Source organism: Mytilus trossulus, unplaced genomic scaffold (assembly GCF_036588685.1).
Source record: "Mytilus trossulus isolate FHL-02 unplaced genomic scaffold, PNRI_Mtr1.1.1.hap1 h1tg001222l__unscaffolded, whole genome shotgun sequence".
Taxonomy (NCBI): Eukaryota; Metazoa; Mollusca; class Bivalvia; order Mytilida; family Mytilidae; genus Mytilus; species Mytilus trossulus.
This window is the reverse complement of record NW_026963717.1, coordinates 1-17475: the sequence shown is the minus strand read 5'-3', so window position 1 is coordinate 17475 and position 17475 is coordinate 1. Positions and strand designations below refer to the sequence as shown.

Genomic DNA, 17475 nt, shown 5'->3' with positions numbered 1-17475 from the left:
CTTCTTTGGTTTAGCTGCAGCCTTTGTCTTCTTGGGAGATTTTGTGGCTTTCTTTGCAGATTTGGCAGCAGGTTTTGCAGCAGGTTTCTTTGCAGCTGGCTTCTTTGCTTTTGGTTTAGCTGCTTTCTTTTCACCTGCTGGTTTCTTTGCTGCAGGTTTCTTTGCGGCAGTCTTTTTGGTAGGTGTCTTTGCCTTCTTTGGCTTGGCTGCTTTAGGTTTAACTACTTTCTTTGCTGGTTTCTTAGCTGGTTTAGCTACTTCCCCAATCTTAAAGCTTCCAGAAGCGCCGGTACCCTTCGACTGTTTCAAGCTATTGCTCTTCACTCCTGATTTCAGAGCTAACTTCAAGTGAGTGTTGACTGTTTTTGCATCGCTACCAACGCTGAAGTTTGCTAAGATATACTTGAGGATGGCTTGACGGCTGGAGCCTCCACGCTCTTTCAAAGCAGATATAGCCTTTCCGACCATCTCGCTGTATTTTGGATGAGTAGCTACTTTCTTTGGTTTAGCTGCAGCTTTCTTCTTTGGTGACTTAGCTGGGGTCTTTACTACTGGTGCTGGTGCGTCAGACATTTTGCGGCTTTGGTTGTTGAACGATGTGTGCGAATGAACGACAGATTACAATGATATGCAAAAATCACTGACAGTGTGTAATTATCAAACTAACGCGGACCTCGACGAGAGCACCCTTAAACTTTCATGACAATCTAATTCAAACAGATCGACAAGAAAATCTGTGTGCTTGTTCGACAAGTTTTAATCATTTGTTTCAAATAAATTGTACTTTTTGTTATATAAATGATACACGAAAATTTTCAGCAGGAATTTATCTTTCAGAATATGTCATAAGAATTAAACAAGATACCACGAGTGAAGAAATATTTACGATTAATGTACAACTTGTCAATTTCACTCGTGCGATTCTTCATCAGAAAACGTGTTGTATTATTTCACAAAAACTAGATTGTGCCGTAAAAATGATATGAATTTGTAGTAAAATCATTTCTTTATATGTTTTTGCTTTCAGATATACACAGAAATAAAGAGACTTCCCAGAAATTTAGATTTTGCCTTCGATATGAAAGCACACAAAGATGGCAAACTTCGAAACCGGGACTTCCTTGACCGAGATGAAAGACGTTTCAAATATTCGAAGTTTTTACTGGAACTTTACAAACTATAATTATTATTTATTGTTTATTATTTGTTTTTGCTATAATGAATTTTTGCTAATTAGAATCCTTTTAGAAAAAAATGTGAATCATATAAGCCCTGGTCAAAAAGAAAGAGGCGATTTCAAATGACGACAAATGGCGGATACCATATGATCACAGACGACCTTTCAAAGACCTAATTTAAAAAAAAAATATATATATAGCCACATGCATGTGGAAGGAGTGGAATTCTCAAGTGTATATAACTTGACGTGCATGTATTTCACTTAAAAATATTTCAACATGCAGATGGGTATTGAAAACCAAATAAATTTATGAATGATTTATTTTCTGTTTTCTTCATTCGATAGCTAAATACATTGAATATTACATCCAAATAAATTAGTAAAAAAAATATTGAACCATTATGTTTGGTAGGAATACAAAATTATACGTAAAAAAAATGTCTACAACACCCGGTATTCCCAGGCGGTCACCCATCCAAGTACTAACCGGGCTCGACGTTGCTTAACTTCGGTGATCGGACGAGAACCGGTGTTTTCAACGTGATATGGTCGTAGACACAGAAGTGTTAAATTTTTTGATATATAAGGTTGGGTAGTAGCATTTTTGACAAACATTTATATATAATAATTTTTTTGAGAAGCAAAACTTTACATTAATTATATGTTTGATAGAAATGCAAAATTATAAGAACACAAAAAAATGTCTACAACACCCGGTATTCCCAGGCGGTCACCCATCCAAGTACTAACCGGGCTCGACGTTGCTTAACTTCGGTGATCGGACGAGAACCGGTGTTTTCAACGTGATATGGTCGTAGACACAGAAGTGTTAAAATTTTTGATATATAAAGTTAGGAAGTAGCAATTTTGAACAGATCAAGAATTTGTATAAAAAAGATTTTTTTCAGGTTTAAGATAGAAGCAAAACTAAATATTTACTGCACGATCCAGAGGGGAAGATAGTAAAACTTAGCAAGTTCACATGGACTTTATAATAGAAATAAATTGCAGAGAAGAAAGAGAGATTTAGAAAATGGGACAAGCTTTATATTTTATTTGTGACTAATACCATGCAACAATTTCAGATTCTTTTTGAAAAATTTTGGTAGCCCTTAAAAGGGCTGTTTAAGCTTTAAAAGCATCATGCTTCCTTCATTTACTTCTTCTTTGGTGTCTTTGCCTTCTTTGGTTTAGCTGCAGCCTTTGTCTTCTTGGGAGATTTTGTGGCTTTCTTTGCAGATTTGGCAGCAGGTTTTGCAGCAGGTTTCTTTGCAGCTGGCTTCTTTGCTTTTGGTTTAGCTGCTTTCTTTTCACCTGCTGGTTTCTTTGCTGCAGGTTTCTTTGCGGCAGTCTTTTTGGTAGGTGTCTTTGCCTTCTTTGGCTTGGCTGCTTTAGGTTTAACTACTTTCTTTGCTGGTTTCTTAGCTGGTTTAGCTACTTCCCCAATCTTAAAGCTTCCAGAAGCGCCGGTACCCTTCGACTGTTTCAAGCTATTGCTCTTCACTCCTGATTTCAGAGCTAACTTCAAGTGAGTGTTGACTGTTTTTGCATCGCTACCAACGCTGAAGTTTGCTAAGATATACTTGAGGATGGCTTGACGGCTGGAGCCTCCACGCTCTTTCAAAGCAGATATAGCCTTTCCGACCATCTCGCTGTATTTTGGATGAGTAGCTACTTTCTTTGGTTTAGCTGCAGCTTTCTTCTTTGGTGACTTAGCTGGGGTCTTTACTACTGGTGCTGGTGCGTCAGACATTTTGCGGCTTTGGTTGTTGAACGATGTGTGCGAATGAACGACAGATTACAATGATATGCAAAAATCACTGACAGTGTGTAATTATCAAACTAACGCGGACCTCGACGAGAGCACCCTTAAACTTTCATGACAATCTAATTCAAACAGATCGACAAGAAAATCTGTGTGCTTGTTCGACAAGTTTTAATCATTTGTTTCAAATAAATTGTACTTTTTGTTATATAAATGATACACGAAAATTTTCAGCAGGAATTTATCTTTCAGAATATGTCATAAGAATTAAACAAGATACCACGAGTGAAGAAATATTTACGATTAATGTACAACTTGTCAATTTCACTCGTGCGATTCTTCATCAGAAAACGTGTTGTATTATTTCACAAAAACTAGATTGTGCCGTAAAAATGATATGAATTTGTAGTAAAATCATTTCTTTATATGTTTTTGCTTTCAGATATACACAGAAATAAAGAGACTTCCCAGAAATTTAGATTTTGCCTTCGATATGAAAGCACACAAAGATGGCAAACTTCGAAACCGGGACTTCCTTGACCGAGATGAAAGACGTTTCAAATATTCGAAGTTTTTACTGGAACTTTACAAACTATAATTATTATTTATTGTTTATTATTTGTTTTTGCTATAATGAATTTTTGCTAATTAGAATCCTTTTAGAAAAAAATGTGAATCATATAAGCCCTGGTCAAAAAGAAAGAGGCGATTTCAAATGACGACAAATGGCGGATACCATATGATCACAGACGACCTTTCAAAGACCTAATTTAAAAAAAAAATATATATATAGCCACATGCATGTGGAAGGAGTGGAATTCTCAAGTGTATATAACTTGACGTGCATGTATTTCACTTAAAAATATTTCAACATGCAGATGGGTATTGAAAACCAAATAAATTTATGAATGATTTATTTTCTGTTTTCTTCATTCGATAGCTAAATACATTGAATATTACATCCAAATAAATTAGTAAAAAAAATATTGAACCATTATGTTTGGTAGGAATACAAAATTATACGTAAAAAAAATGTCTACAACACCCGGTATTCCCAGGCGGTCACCCATCCAAGTACTAACCGGGCTCGACGTTGCTTAACTTCGGTGATCGGACGAGAACCGGTGTTTTCAACGTGATATGGTCGTAGACACAGAAGTGTTAAATTTTTTGATATATAAGGTTGGGTAGTAGCATTTTTGACAAACATTTATATATAATAATTTTTTTGAGAAGCAAAACTTTACATTAATTATATGTTTGATAGAAATGCAAAATTATAAGAACACAAAAAAATGTCTACAACACCCGGTATTCCCAGGCGGTCACCCATCCAAGTACTAACCGGGCTCGACGTTGCTTAACTTCGGTGATCGGACGAGAACCGGTGTTTTCAACGTGATATGGTCGTAGACACAGAAGTGTTAAAATTTTTGATATATAAAGTTAGGAAGTAGCAATTTTGAACAGATCAAGAATTTGTATAAAAAAGATTTTTTTCAGGTTTAAGATAGAAGCAAAACTAAATATTTACTGCACGATCCAGAGGGGAAGATAGTAAAACTTAGCAAGTTCACATGGACTTTATAATAGAAATAAATTGCAGAGAAGAAAGAGAGATTTAGAAAATGGGACAAGCTTTATATTTTATTTGTGACTAATACCATGCAACAATTTCAGATTCTTTTTGAAAAATTTTGGTAGCCCTTAAAAGGGCTGTTTAAGCTTTAAAAGCATCATGCTTCCTTCATTTACTTCTTCTTTGGTGTCTTTGCCTTCTTTGGTTTAGCTGCAGCCTTTGTCTTCTTGGGAGATTTTGTGGCTTTCTTTGCAGATTTGGCAGCAGGTTTTGCAGCAGGTTTCTTTGCAGCTGGCTTCTTTGCTTTTGGTTTAGCTGCTTTCTTTTCACCTGCTGGTTTCTTTGCTGCAGGTTTCTTTGCGGCAGTCTTTTTGGTAGGTGTCTTTGCCTTCTTTGGCTTGGCTGCTTTAGGTTTAACTACTTTCTTTGCTGGTTTCTTAGCTGGTTTAGCTACTTCCCCAATCTTAAAGCTTCCAGAAGCGCCGGTACCCTTCGACTGTTTCAAGCTATTGCTCTTCACTCCTGATTTCAGAGCTAACTTCAAGTGAGTGTTGACTGTTTTTGCATCGCTACCAACGCTGAAGTTTGCTAAGATATACTTGAGGATGGCTTGACGGCTGGAGCCTCCACGCTCTTTCAAAGCAGATATAGCCTTTCCGACCATCTCGCTGTATTTTGGATGAGTAGCTACTTTCTTTGGTTTATCTGCAGCTTTCTTCTTTGGTGACTTAGCTGGGGTCTTTACTACTGGTGCTGGTGCGTCAGACATTTTGCGGCTTTGGTTGTTGAACGATGTGTGCGAATGAACGACAGATTACAATGATATGCAAAAATCACTGACAGTGTGTAATTATCAAACTAACGCGGACCTCGACGAGAGCACCCTTAAACTTTCATGACAATCTAATTCAAACAGATCGACAAGAAAATCTGTGTGCTTGTTCGACAAGTTTTAATCATTTGTTTCAAATAAATTGTACTTTTTGTTATATAAATGATACACGAAAATTTTCAGCAGGAATTTATCTTTCAGAATATGTCATAAGAATTAAACAAGATACCACGAGTGAAGAAATATTTACGATTAATGTACAACTTGTCAATTTCACTCGTGCGATTCTTCATCAGAAAACGTGTTGTATTATTTCACAAAAACTAGATTGTGCCGTAAAAATGATATGAATTTGTAGTAAAATCATTTCTTTATATGTTTTTGCTTTCAGATATACACAGAAATAAAGAGACTTCCCAGAAATTTAGATTTTGCCTTCGATATGAAAGCACACAAAGATGGCAAACTTCGAAACCGGGACTTCCTTGACCGAGATGAAAGACGTTTCAAATATTCGAAGTTTTTACTGGAACTTTACAAACTATAATTATTATTTATTGTTTATTATTTGTTTTTGCTATAATGAATTTTTGCTAATTAGAATCCTTTTAGAAAAAAATGTGAATCATATAAGCCCTGGTCAAAAAGAAAGAGGCGATTTCAAATGACGACAAATGGCGGATACCATATGATCACAGACGACCTTTCAAAGACCTAATTTAAAAAAAAAATATATATATAGCCACATGCATGTGGAAGGAGTGGAATTCTCAAGTGTATATAACTTGACGTGCATGTATTTCACTTAAAAATATTTCAACATGCAGATGGGTATTGAAAACCAAATAAATTTATGAATGATTTATTTTCTGTTTTCTTCATTCGATAGCTAAATACATTGAATATTACATCCAAATAAATTAGTAAAAAAAATATTGAACCATTATGTTTGGTAGGAATACAAAATTATACGTAAAAAAAATGTCTACAACACCCGGTATTCCCAGGCGGTCACCCATCCAAGTACTAACCGGGCTCGACGTTGCTTAACTTCGGTGATCGGACGAGAACCGGTGTTTTCAACGTGATATGGTCGTAGACACAGAAGTGTTAAATTTTTTGATATATAAGGTTGGGTAGTAGCATTTTTGACAAACATTTATATATAATAATTTTTTTGAGAAGCAAAACTTTACATTAATTATATGTTTGATAGAAATGCAAAATTATAAGAACACAAAAAAATGTCTACAACACCCGGTATTCCCAGGCGGTCACCCATCCAAGTACTAACCGGGCTCGACGTTGCTTAACTTCGGTGATCGGACGAGAACCGGTGTTTTCAACGTGATATGGTCGTAGACACAGAAGTGTTAAAATTTTTGATATATAAAGTTAGGAAGTAGCAATTTTGAACAGATCAAGAATTTGTATAAAAAAGATTTTTTTCAGGTTTAAGATAGAAGCAAAACTAAATATTTACTGCACGATCCAGAGGGGAAGATAGTAAAACTTAGCAAGTTCACATGGACTTTATAATAGAAATAAATTGCAGAGAAGAAAGAGAGATTTAGAAAATGGGACAAGCTTTATATTTTATTTGTGACTAATACCATGCAACAATTTCAGATTCTTTTTGAAAAATTTTGGTAGCCCTTAAAAGGGCTGTTTAAGCTTTAAAAGCATCATGCTTCCTTCATTTACTTCTTCTTTGGTGTCTTTGCCTTCTTTGGTTTAGCTGCAGCCTTTGTCTTCTTGGGAGATTTTGTGGCTTTCTTTGCAGATTTGGCAGCAGGTTTTGCAGCAGGTTTCTTTGCAGCTGGCTTCTTTGCTTTTGGTTTAGCTGCTTTCTTTTCACCTGCTGGTTTCTTTGCTGCAGGTTTCTTTGCGGCAGTCTTTTTGGTAGGTGTCTTTGCCTTCTTTGGCTTGGCTGCTTTAGGTTTAACTACTTTCTTTGCTGGTTTCTTAGCTGGTTTAGCTACTTCCCCAATCTTAAAGCTTCCAGAAGCGCCGGTACCCTTCGACTGTTTCAAGCTATTGCTCTTCACTCCTGATTTCAGAGCTAACTTCAAGTGAGTGTTGACTGTTTTTGCATCGCTACCAACGCTGAAGTTTGCTAAGATATACTTGAGGATGGCTTGACGGCTGGAGCCTCCACGCTCTTTCAAAGCAGATATAGCCTTTCCGACCATCTCGCTGTATTTTGGATGAGTAGCTACTTTCTTTGGTTTAGCTGCAGCTTTCTTCTTTGGTGACTTAGCTGGGGTCTTTACTACTGGTGCTGGTGCGTCAGACATTTTGCGGCTTTGGTTGTTGAACGATGTGTGCGAATGAACGACAGATTACAATGATATGCAAAAATCATTGACAGTGTGTAATTATCAAACTAACGCGGACCTCGACGAGAGCACCCTTAAACTTTCATGACAATCTAATTCAAACAGATCGACAAGAAAATCTGTGTGCTTGTTCGACAAGTTTTAATCATTTGTTTCAAATAAATTGTACTTTTTGTTATATAAATGATACACGAAAATTTTCAGCAGGAATTTATCTTTCAGAATATGTCATAAGAATTAAACAAGATACCACGAGTGAAGAAATATTTACGATTAATGTACAACTTGTCAATTTCACTCGTGCGATTCTTCATCAGAAAACGTGTTGTATTATTTCACAAAAACTAGATTGTGCCGTAAAAATGATATGAATTTGTAGTAAAATCATTTCTTTATATGTTTTTGCTTTCAGATATACACAGAAATAAAGAGACTTCCCAGAAATTTAGATTTTGCCTTCGATATGAAAGCACACAAAGATGGCAAACTTCGAAACCGGGACTTCCTTGACCGAGATGAAAGACGTTTCAAATATTCGAAGTTTTTACTGGAACTTTACAAACTATAATTATTATTTATTGTTTATTATTTGTTTTTGCTATAATGAATTTTTGCTAATTAGAATCCTTTTAGAAAAAAATGTGAATCATATAAGCCCTGGTCAAAAAGAAAGAGGCGATTTCAAATGACGACAAATGGCGGATACCATATGATCACAGACGACCTTTCAAAGACCTAATTTAAAAAAAAAATATATATATAGCCACATGCATGTGGAAGGAGTGGAATTCTCAAGTGTATATAACTTGACGTGCATGTATTTCACTTAAAAATATTTCAACATGCAGATGGGTATTGAAAACCAAATAAATTTATGAATGATTTATTTTCTGTTTTCTTCATTCGATAGCTAAATACATTGAATATTACATCCAAATAAATTAGTAAAAAAAATATTGAACCATTATGTTTGGTAGGAATACAAAATTATACGTAAAAAAAATGTCTACAACACCCGGTATTCCCAGGCGGTCACCCATCCAAGTACTAACCGGGCTCGACGTTGCTTAACTTCGGTGATCGGACGAGAACCGGTGTTTTCAACGTGATATGGTCGTAGACACAGAAGTGTTAAATTTTTTGATATATAAGGTTGGGTAGTAGCATTTTTGACAAACATTTATATATAATAATTTTTTTGAGAAGCAAAACTTTACATTAATTATATGTTTGATAGAAATGCAAAATTATAAGAACACAAAAAAATGTCTACAACACCCGGTATTCCCAGGCGGTCACCCATCCAAGTACTAACCGGGCTCGACGTTGCTTAACTTCGGTGATCGGACGAGAACCGGTGTTTTCAACGTGATATGGTCGTAGACACAGAAGTGTTAAAATTTTTGATATATAAAGTTAGGAAGTAGCAATTTTGAACAGATCAAGAATTTGTATAAAAAAGATTTTTTTCAGGTTTAAGATAGAAGCAAAACTAAATATTTACTGCACGATCCAGAGGGGAAGATAGTAAAACTTAGCAAGTTCACATGGACTTTATAATAGAAATAAATTGCAGAGAAGAAAGAGAGATTTAGAAAATGGGACAAGCTTTATATTTTATTTGTGACTAATACCATGCAACAATTTCAGATTCTTTTTGAAAAATTTTGGTAGCCCTTAAAAGGGCTGTTTAAGCTTTAAAAGCATCATGCTTCCTTCATTTACTTCTTCTTTGGTGTCTTTGCCTTCTTTGGTTTAGCTGCAGCCTTTGTCTTCTTGGGAGATTTTGTGGCTTTCTTTGCAGATTTGGCAGCAGGTTTTGCAGCAGGTTTCTTTGCAGCTGGCTTCTTTGCTTTTGGTTTAGCTGCTTTCTTTTCACCTGCTGGTTTCTTTGCTGCAGGTTTCTTTGCGGCAGTCTTTTTGGTAGGTGTCTTTGCCTTCTTTGGCTTGGCTGCTTTAGGTTTAACTACTTTCTTTGCTGGTTTCTTAGCTGGTTTAGCTACTTCCCCAATCTTAAAGCTTCCAGAAGCGCCGGTACCCTTCGACTGTTTCAAGCTATTGCTCTTCACTCCTGATTTCAGAGCTAACTTCAAGTGAGTGTTGACTGTTTTTGCATCGCTACCAACGCTGAAGTTTGCTAAGATATACTTGAGGATGGCTTGACGGCTGGAGCCTCCACGCTCTTTCAAAGCAGATATAGCCTTTCCGACCATCTCGCTGTATTTTGGATGAGTAGCTACTTTCTTTGGTTTAGCTGCAGCTTTCTTCTTTGGTGACTTAGCTGGGGTCTTTACTACTGGTGCTGGTGCGTCAGACATTTTGCGGCTTTGGTTGTTGAACGATGTGTGCGAATGAACGACAGATTACAATGATATGCAAAAATCACTGACAGTGTGTAATTATCAAACTAACGCGGACCTCGACGAGAGCACCCTTAAACTTTCATGACAATCTAATTCAAACAGATCGACAAGAAAATCTGTGTGCTTGTTCGACAAGTTTTAATCATTTGTTTCAAATAAATTGTACTTTTTGTTATATAAATGATACACGAAAATTTTCAGCAGGAATTTATCTTTCAGAATATGTCATAAGAATTAAACAAGATACCACGAGTGAAGAAATATTTACGATTAATGTACAACTTGTCAATTTCACTCGTGCGATTCTTCATCAGAAAACGTGTTGTATTATTTCACAAAAACTAGATTGTGCCGTAAAAATGATATGAATTTGTAGTAAAATCATTTCTTTATATGTTTTTGCTTTCAGATATACACAGAAATAAAGAGACTTCCCAGAAATTTAGATTTTGCCTTCGATATGAAAGCACACAAAGATGGCAAACTTCGAAACCGGGACTTCCTTGACCGAGATGAAAGACGTTTCAAATATTCGAAGTTTTTACTGGAACTTTACAAACTATAATTATTATTTATTGTTTATTATTTGTTTTTGCTATAATGAATTTTTGCTAATTAGAATCCTTTTAGAAAAAAATGTGAATCATATAAGCCCTGGTCAAAAAGAAAGAGGCGATTTCAAATGACGACAAATGGCGGATACCATATGATCACAGACGACCTTTCAAAGACCTAATTTAAAAAAAAAATATATATATAGCCACATGCATGTGGAAGGAGTGGAATTCTCAAGTGTATATAACTTGACGTGCATGTATTTCACTTAAAAATATTTCAACATGCAGATGGGTATTGAAAACCAAATAAATTTATGAATGATTTATTTTCTGTTTTCTTCATTCGATAGCTAAATACATTGAATATTACATCCAAATAAATTAGTAAAAAAAATATTGAACCATTATGTTTGGTAGGAATACAAAATTATACGTAAAAAAAATGTCTACAACACCCGGTATTCCCAGGCGGTCACCCATCCAAGTACTAACCGGGCTCGACGTTGCTTAACTTCGGTGATCGGACGAGAACCGGTGTTTTCAACGTGATATGGTCGTAGACACAGAAGTGTTAAATTTTTTGATATATAAGGTTGGGTAGTAGCATTTTTGACAAACATTTATATATAATAATTTTTTTGAGAAGCAAAACTTTACATTAATTATATGTTTGATAGAAATGCAAAATTATAAGAACACAAAAAAATGTCTACAACACCCGGTATTCCCAGGCGGTCACCCATCCAAGTACTAACCGGGCTCGACGTTGCTTAACTTCGGTGATCGGACGAGAACCGGTGTTTTCAACGTGATATGGTCGTAGACACAGAAGTGTTAAAATTTTTGATATATAAAGTTAGGAAGTAGCAATTTTGAACAGATCAAGAATTTGTATAAAAAAGATTTTTTTCAGGTTTAAGATAGAAGCAAAACTAAATATTTACTGCACGATCCAGAGGGGAAGATAGTAAAACTTAGCAAGTTCACATGGACTTTATAATAGAAATAAATTGCAGAGAAGAAAGAGAGATTTAGAAAATGGGACAAGCTTTATATTTTATTTGTGACTAATACCATGCAACAATTTCAGATTCTTTTTGAAAAATTTTGGTAGCCCTTAAAAGGGCTGTTTAAGCTTTAAAAGCATCATGCTTCCTTCATTTACTTCTTCTTTGGTGTCTTTGCCTTCTTTGGTTTAGCTGCAGCCTTTGTCTTCTTGGGAGATTTTGTGGCTTTCTTTGCAGATTTGGCAGCAGGTTTTGCAGCAGGTTTCTTTGCAGCTGGCTTCTTTGCTTTTGGTTTAGCTGCTTTCTTTTCACCTGCTGGTTTCTTTGCTGCAGGTTTCTTTGCGGCAGTCTTTTTGGTAGGTGTCTTTGCCTTCTTTGGCTTGGCTGCTTTAGGTTTAACTACTTTCTTTGCTGGTTTCTTAGCTGGTTTAGCTACTTCCCCAATCTTAAAGCTTCCAGAAGCGCCGGTACCCTTCGACTGTTTCAAGCTATTGCTCTTCACTCCTGATTTCAGAGCTAACTTCAAGTGAGTGTTGACTGTTTTTGCATCGCTACCAACGCTGAAGTTTGCTAAGATATACTTGAGGATGGCTTGACGGCTGGAGCCTCCACGCTCTTTCAAAGCAGATATAGCCTTTCCGACCATCTCGCTGTATTTTGGATGAGTAGCTACTTTCTTTGGTTTAGCTGCAGCTTTCTTCTTTGGTGACTTAGCTGGGGTCTTTACTACTGGTGCTGGTGCGTCAGACATTTTGCGGCTTTGGTTGTTGAACGATGTGTGCGAATGAACGACAGATTACAATGATATGCAAAAATCACTGACAGTGTGTAATTATCAAACTAACGCGGACCTCGACGAGAGCACCCTTAAACTTTCATGACAATCTAATTCAAACAGATCGACAAGAAAATCTGTGTGCTTGTTCGACAAGTTTTAATCATTTGTTTCAAATAAATTGTACTTTTTGTTATATAAATGATACACGAAAATTTTCAGCAGGAATTTATCTTTCAGAATATGTCATAAGAATTAAACAAGATACCACGAGTGAAGAAATATTTACGATTAATGTACAACTTGTCAATTTCACTCGTGCGATTCTTCATCAGAAAACGTGTTGTATTATTTCACAAAAACTAGATTGTGCCGTAAAAATGATATGAATTTGTAGTAAAATCATTTCTTTATATGTTTTTGCTTTCAGATATACACAGAAATAAAGAGACTTCCCAGAAATTTAGATTTTGCCTTCGATATGAAAGCACACAAAGATGGCAAACTTCGAAACCGGGACTTCCTTGACCGAGATGAAAGACGTTTCAAATATTCGAAGTTTTTACTGGAACTTTACAAACTATAATTATTATTTATTGTTTATTATTTGTTTTTGCTATAATGAATTTTTGCTAATTAGAATCCTTTTAGAAAAAAATGTGAATCATATAAGCCCTGGTCAAAAAGAAAGAGGCGATTTCAAATGACGACAAATGGCGGATACCATATGATCACAGACGACCTTTCAAAGACCTAATTTAAAAAAAAAATATATATATAGCCACATGCATGTGGAAGGAGTGGAATTCTCAAGTGTATATAACTTGACGTGCATGTATTTCACTTAAAAATATTTCAACATGCAGATGGGTATTGAAAACCAAATAAATTTATGAATGATTTATTTTCTGTTTTCTTCATTCGATAGCTAAATACATTGAATATTACATCCAAATAAATTAGTAAAAAATATTGAACCATTATGTTTGGTAGGAATACAAAATTATACGTAAAAAAAATGTCTACAACACCCGGTATTCCCAGGCGGTCACCCATCCAAGTACTAACCGGGCTCGACGTTGCTTAACTTCGGTGATCGGACGAGAACCGGTGTTTTCAACGTGATATGGTCGTAGACACAGAAGTGTTAAATTTTTTGATATATAAGGTTGGGTAGTAGCATTTTTGACAAACATTTATATATAATAATTTTTTTGAGAAGCAAAACTTTACATTAATTATATGTTTGATAGAAATGCAAAATTATAAGAACACAAAAAAATGTCTACAACACCCGGTATTCCCAGGCGGTCACCCATCCAAGTACTAACCGGGCTCGACGTTGCTTAACTTCGGTGATCGGACGAGAACCGGTGTTTTCAACGTGATATGGTCGTAGACACAGAAGTGTTAAAATTTTTGATATATAAAGTTAGGAAGTAGCAATTTTGAACAGATCAAGAATTTGTATAAAAAAGATTTTTTTCAGGTTTAAGATAGAAGCAAAACTAAATATTTACTGCACGATCCAGAGGGGAAGATAGTAAAACTTAGCAAGTTCACATGGACTTTATAATAGAAATAAATTGCAGAGAAGAAAGAGAGATTTAGAAAATGGGACAAGCTTTATATTTTATTTGTGACTAATACCATGCAACAATTTCAGATTCTTTTTGAAAAATTTTGGTAGCCCTTAAAAGGGCTGTTTAAGCTTTAAAAGCATCATGCTTCCTTCATTTACTTCTTCTTTGGTGTCTTTGCCTTCTTTGGTTTAGCTGCAGCCTTTGTCTTCTTGGGAGATTTTGTGGCTTTCTTTGCAGATTTGGCAGCAGGTTTTGCAGCAGGTTTCTTTGCAGCTGGCTTCTTTGCTTTTGGTTTAGCTGCTTTCTTTTCACCTGCTGGTTTCTTTGCTGCAGGTTTCTTTGCGGCAGTCTTTTTGGTAGGTGTCTTTGCCTTCTTTGGCTTGGCTGCTTTAGGTTTAACTACTTTCTTTGCTGGTTTCTTAGCTGGTTTAGCTACTTCCCCAATCTTAAAGCTTCCAGAAGCGCCGGTACCCTTCGACTGTTTCAAGCTATTGCTCTTCACTCCTGATTTCAGAGCTAACTTCAAGTGAGTGTTGACTGTTTTTGCATCGCTACCAACGCTGAAGTTTGCTAAGATATACTTGAGGATGGCTTGACGGCTGGAGCCTCCACGCTCTTTCAAAGCAGATATAGCCTTTCCGACCATCTCGCTGTATTTTGGATGAGTAGCTACTTTCTTTGGTTTAGCTGCAGCTTTCTTCTTTGGTGACTTAGCTGGGGTCTTTACTACTGGTGCTGGTGCGTCAGACATTTTGCGGCTTTGGTTGTTGAACGATGTGTGCGAATGAACGACAGATTACAATGATATGCAAAAATCACTGACAGTGTGTAATTATCAAACTAACGCGGACCTCGACGAGAGCACCCTTAAACTTTCATGACAATCTAATTCAAACAGATCGACAAGAAAATCTGTGTGCTTGTTCGACAAGTTTTAATCATTTGTTTCAAATAAATTGTACTTTTTGTTATATAAATGATACACGAAAATTTTCAGCAGGAATTTATCTTTCAGAATATGTCATAAGAATTAAACAAGATACCACGAGTGAAGAAATATTTACGATTAATGTACAACTTGTCAATTTCACTCGTGCGATTCTTCATCAGAAAACGTGTTGTATTATTTCACAAAAACTAGATTGTGCCGTAAAAATGATATGAATTTGTAGTAAAATCATTTCTTTATATGTTTTTGCTTTCAGATATACACAGAAATAAAGAGACTTCCCAGAAATTTAGATTTTGCCTTCGATATGAAAGCACACAAAGATGGCAAACTTCGAAACCGGGACTTCCTTGACCGAGATGAAAGACGTTTCAAATATTCGAAGTTTTTACTGGAACTTTACAAACTATAATTATTATTTATTGTTTATTATTTGTTTTTGCTATAATGAATTTTTGCTAATTAGAATCCTTTTAGAAAAAAATGTGAATCATATAAGCCCTGGTCAAAAAGAAAGAGGCGATTTCAAATGACGACAAATGGCGGATACCATATGATCACAGACGACCTTTCAAAGACCTAATTTAAAAAAAAAATATATATATAGCCACATGCATGTGGAAGGAGTGGAATTCTCAAGTGTATATAACTTGACGTGCATGTATTTCACTTAAAAATATTTCAACATGCAGATGGGTATTGAAAACCAAATAAATTTATGAATGATTTATTTTCTGTTTTCTTCATTCGATAGCTAAATACATTGAATATTACATCCAAATAAATTAGTAAAAAAAATATTGAACCATTATGTTTGGTAGGAATACAAAATTATACGTAAAAAAAATGTCTACAACACCCGGTATTCCCAGGCGGTCACCCATCCAAGTACTAACCGGGCTCGACGTTGCTTAACTTCGGTGATCGGACGAGAACCGGTGTTTTCAACGTGATATGGTCGTAGACACAGAAGTGTTAAATTTTTTGATATATAAGGTTGGGTAGTAGCATTTTTGACAAACATTTATATATAATAATTTTTTTGAGAAGCAAAACTTTACATTAATTATATGTTTGATAGAAATGCAAAATTATAAGAACACAAAAAAATGTCTACAACACCCGGTATTCCCAGGCGGTCACCCATCCAAGTACTAACCGGGCTCGACGTTGCTTAACTTCGGTGATCGGACGAGAACCGGTGTTTTCAACGTGATATGGTCGTAGACACAGAAGTGTTAAAATTTTTGATATATAAAGTTAGGAAGTAGCAATTTTGAACAGATCAAGAATTTGTATAAAAAAGATTTTTTTCAGGTTTAAGATAGAAGCAAAACTAAATATTTACTGCACGATCCAGAGGGGAAGATAGTAAAACTTAGCAAGTTCACATGGACTTTATAATAGAAATAAATTGCAGAGAAGAAAGAGAGATTTAGAAAATGGGACAAGCTTTATATTTTATTTGTGACTAATACCATGCAACAATTTCAGATTCTTTTTGAAAAATTTTGGTAGCCCTTAAAAGGGCTGTTTAAGCTTTAAAAGCATCATGCTTCCTTCATTTACTTCTTCTTTGGTGTCTTTGCCTTCTTTGGTTTAGCTGCAGCCTTTGTCTTCTTGGGAGATTTTGTGGCTTTCTTTGCAGATTTGGCAGCAGGTTTTGCAGCAGGTTTCTTTGCAGCTGGCTTCTTTGCTTTTGGTTTAGCTGCTTTCTTTTCACCTGCTGGTTTCTTTGCTGCAGGTTTCTTTGCGGCAGTCTTTTTGGTAGGTGTCTTTGCCTTCTTTGGCTTGGCTGCTTTAGGTTTAACTACTTTCTTTGCTGGTTTCTTAGCTGGTTTAGCTACTTCCCCAATCTTAAAGCTTCCAGAAGCGCCGGTACCCTTCGACTGTTTCAAGCTATTGCTCTTCACTCCTGATTTCAGAGCTAACTTCAAGTGAGTGTTGACTGTTTTTGCATCGCTACCAACGCTGAAGTTTGCTAAGATATACTTGAGGATGGCTTGACGGCTGGAGCCTCCACGCTCTTTCAAAGCAGATATAGCCTTTCCGACCATCTCGCTGTATTTTGGATGAGTAGCTACTTTCTTTGGTTTAGCTGCAGCTTTCTTCTTTGGTGACTTAGCTGGGGTCTTTACTACTGGTGCTGGTGCGTCAGACATTTTGCGGCTTTGGTTGTTGAACGATGTGTGCGAATGAACGACAGATTACAATGATATGCAAAAATCACTGACAGTGTGTAATTATCAAACTAACGCGGACCTCGACGAGAGCACCCTTAAACTTTCATGACAATCTAATTCAAACAGATCGACAAGAAAATCTGTGTGCTTGTTCGACAAGTTTTAATCATTTGTTTCAAATAAATTGTACTTTTTGTTATATAAATGATACACGAAAATTTTCAGCAGGAATTTATCTTTCAGAATATGTCATAAGAATTAAACAAGATACCACGAGTGAAGAAATATTTACGATTAATGTACAACTTGTCAATTTCACTCGTGCGATTCTTCATCAGAAAACGTGTTGTATTATTTCACAAA

At 35.8% G+C, this 17475-nt stretch overlaps 14 non-coding genes across 14 annotated transcripts; all 14 read right to left on the bottom strand.

The window, feature by feature from the left end:
* Positions 1-1618: 1618 nt before the first annotated feature.
* Positions 1619-1737, bottom strand: LOC134703909 (5S ribosomal RNA). Its single transcript, XR_010105167.1, has one exon. It is a non-coding gene; the product is annotated as a 5S ribosomal RNA (ribosomal RNA).
* Positions 1738-1881: 144 nt separating this feature from the next.
* LOC134703908 (5S ribosomal RNA) lies at positions 1882-2000 on the bottom strand. The gene has a single exon (XR_010105166.1). It is a non-coding gene; the product is annotated as a 5S ribosomal RNA (ribosomal RNA).
* A 1978-nt stretch (positions 2001-3978) lies between these two features.
* Positions 3979-4097, bottom strand: LOC134703907 (5S ribosomal RNA). The gene has a single exon (XR_010105165.1). It is a non-coding gene; the product is annotated as a 5S ribosomal RNA (ribosomal RNA).
* Positions 4098-4241: 144 nt separating this feature from the next.
* On the bottom strand, positions 4242-4360 carry LOC134703906 (5S ribosomal RNA). Its single transcript, XR_010105164.1, has one exon. It is a non-coding gene; the product is annotated as a 5S ribosomal RNA (ribosomal RNA).
* Positions 4361-6338: 1978 nt separating this feature from the next.
* On the bottom strand, positions 6339-6457 carry LOC134703905 (5S ribosomal RNA). Its single transcript, XR_010105163.1, has one exon. It is a non-coding gene; the product is annotated as a 5S ribosomal RNA (ribosomal RNA).
* Positions 6458-6601: 144 nt separating this feature from the next.
* Positions 6602-6720, bottom strand: LOC134703904 (5S ribosomal RNA). The gene has a single exon (XR_010105162.1). It is a non-coding gene; the product is annotated as a 5S ribosomal RNA (ribosomal RNA).
* A 1978-nt stretch (positions 6721-8698) lies between these two features.
* Positions 8699-8817, bottom strand: LOC134703903 (5S ribosomal RNA). The gene has a single exon (XR_010105161.1). It is a non-coding gene; the product is annotated as a 5S ribosomal RNA (ribosomal RNA).
* Positions 8818-8961: 144 nt separating this feature from the next.
* On the bottom strand, positions 8962-9080 carry LOC134703901 (5S ribosomal RNA). The gene has a single exon (XR_010105160.1). It is a non-coding gene; the product is annotated as a 5S ribosomal RNA (ribosomal RNA).
* A 1978-nt stretch (positions 9081-11058) lies between these two features.
* Positions 11059-11177, bottom strand: LOC134703900 (5S ribosomal RNA). Its single transcript, XR_010105159.1, has one exon. It is a non-coding gene; the product is annotated as a 5S ribosomal RNA (ribosomal RNA).
* Positions 11178-11321: 144 nt separating this feature from the next.
* LOC134703929 (5S ribosomal RNA) lies at positions 11322-11440 on the bottom strand. Its single transcript, XR_010105185.1, has one exon. It is a non-coding gene; the product is annotated as a 5S ribosomal RNA (ribosomal RNA).
* Positions 11441-13416: 1976 nt separating this feature from the next.
* Positions 13417-13535, bottom strand: LOC134703928 (5S ribosomal RNA). The gene has a single exon (XR_010105184.1). It is a non-coding gene; the product is annotated as a 5S ribosomal RNA (ribosomal RNA).
* A 144-nt stretch (positions 13536-13679) lies between these two features.
* Positions 13680-13798, bottom strand: LOC134703923 (5S ribosomal RNA). Its single transcript, XR_010105180.1, has one exon. It is a non-coding gene; the product is annotated as a 5S ribosomal RNA (ribosomal RNA).
* A 1978-nt stretch (positions 13799-15776) lies between these two features.
* LOC134703911 (5S ribosomal RNA) lies at positions 15777-15895 on the bottom strand. Its single transcript, XR_010105169.1, has one exon. It is a non-coding gene; the product is annotated as a 5S ribosomal RNA (ribosomal RNA).
* Positions 15896-16039: 144 nt separating this feature from the next.
* LOC134703899 (5S ribosomal RNA) lies at positions 16040-16158 on the bottom strand. The gene has a single exon (XR_010105158.1). It is a non-coding gene; the product is annotated as a 5S ribosomal RNA (ribosomal RNA).
* Between the last annotated feature and the right edge of the window lie 1317 nt (positions 16159-17475).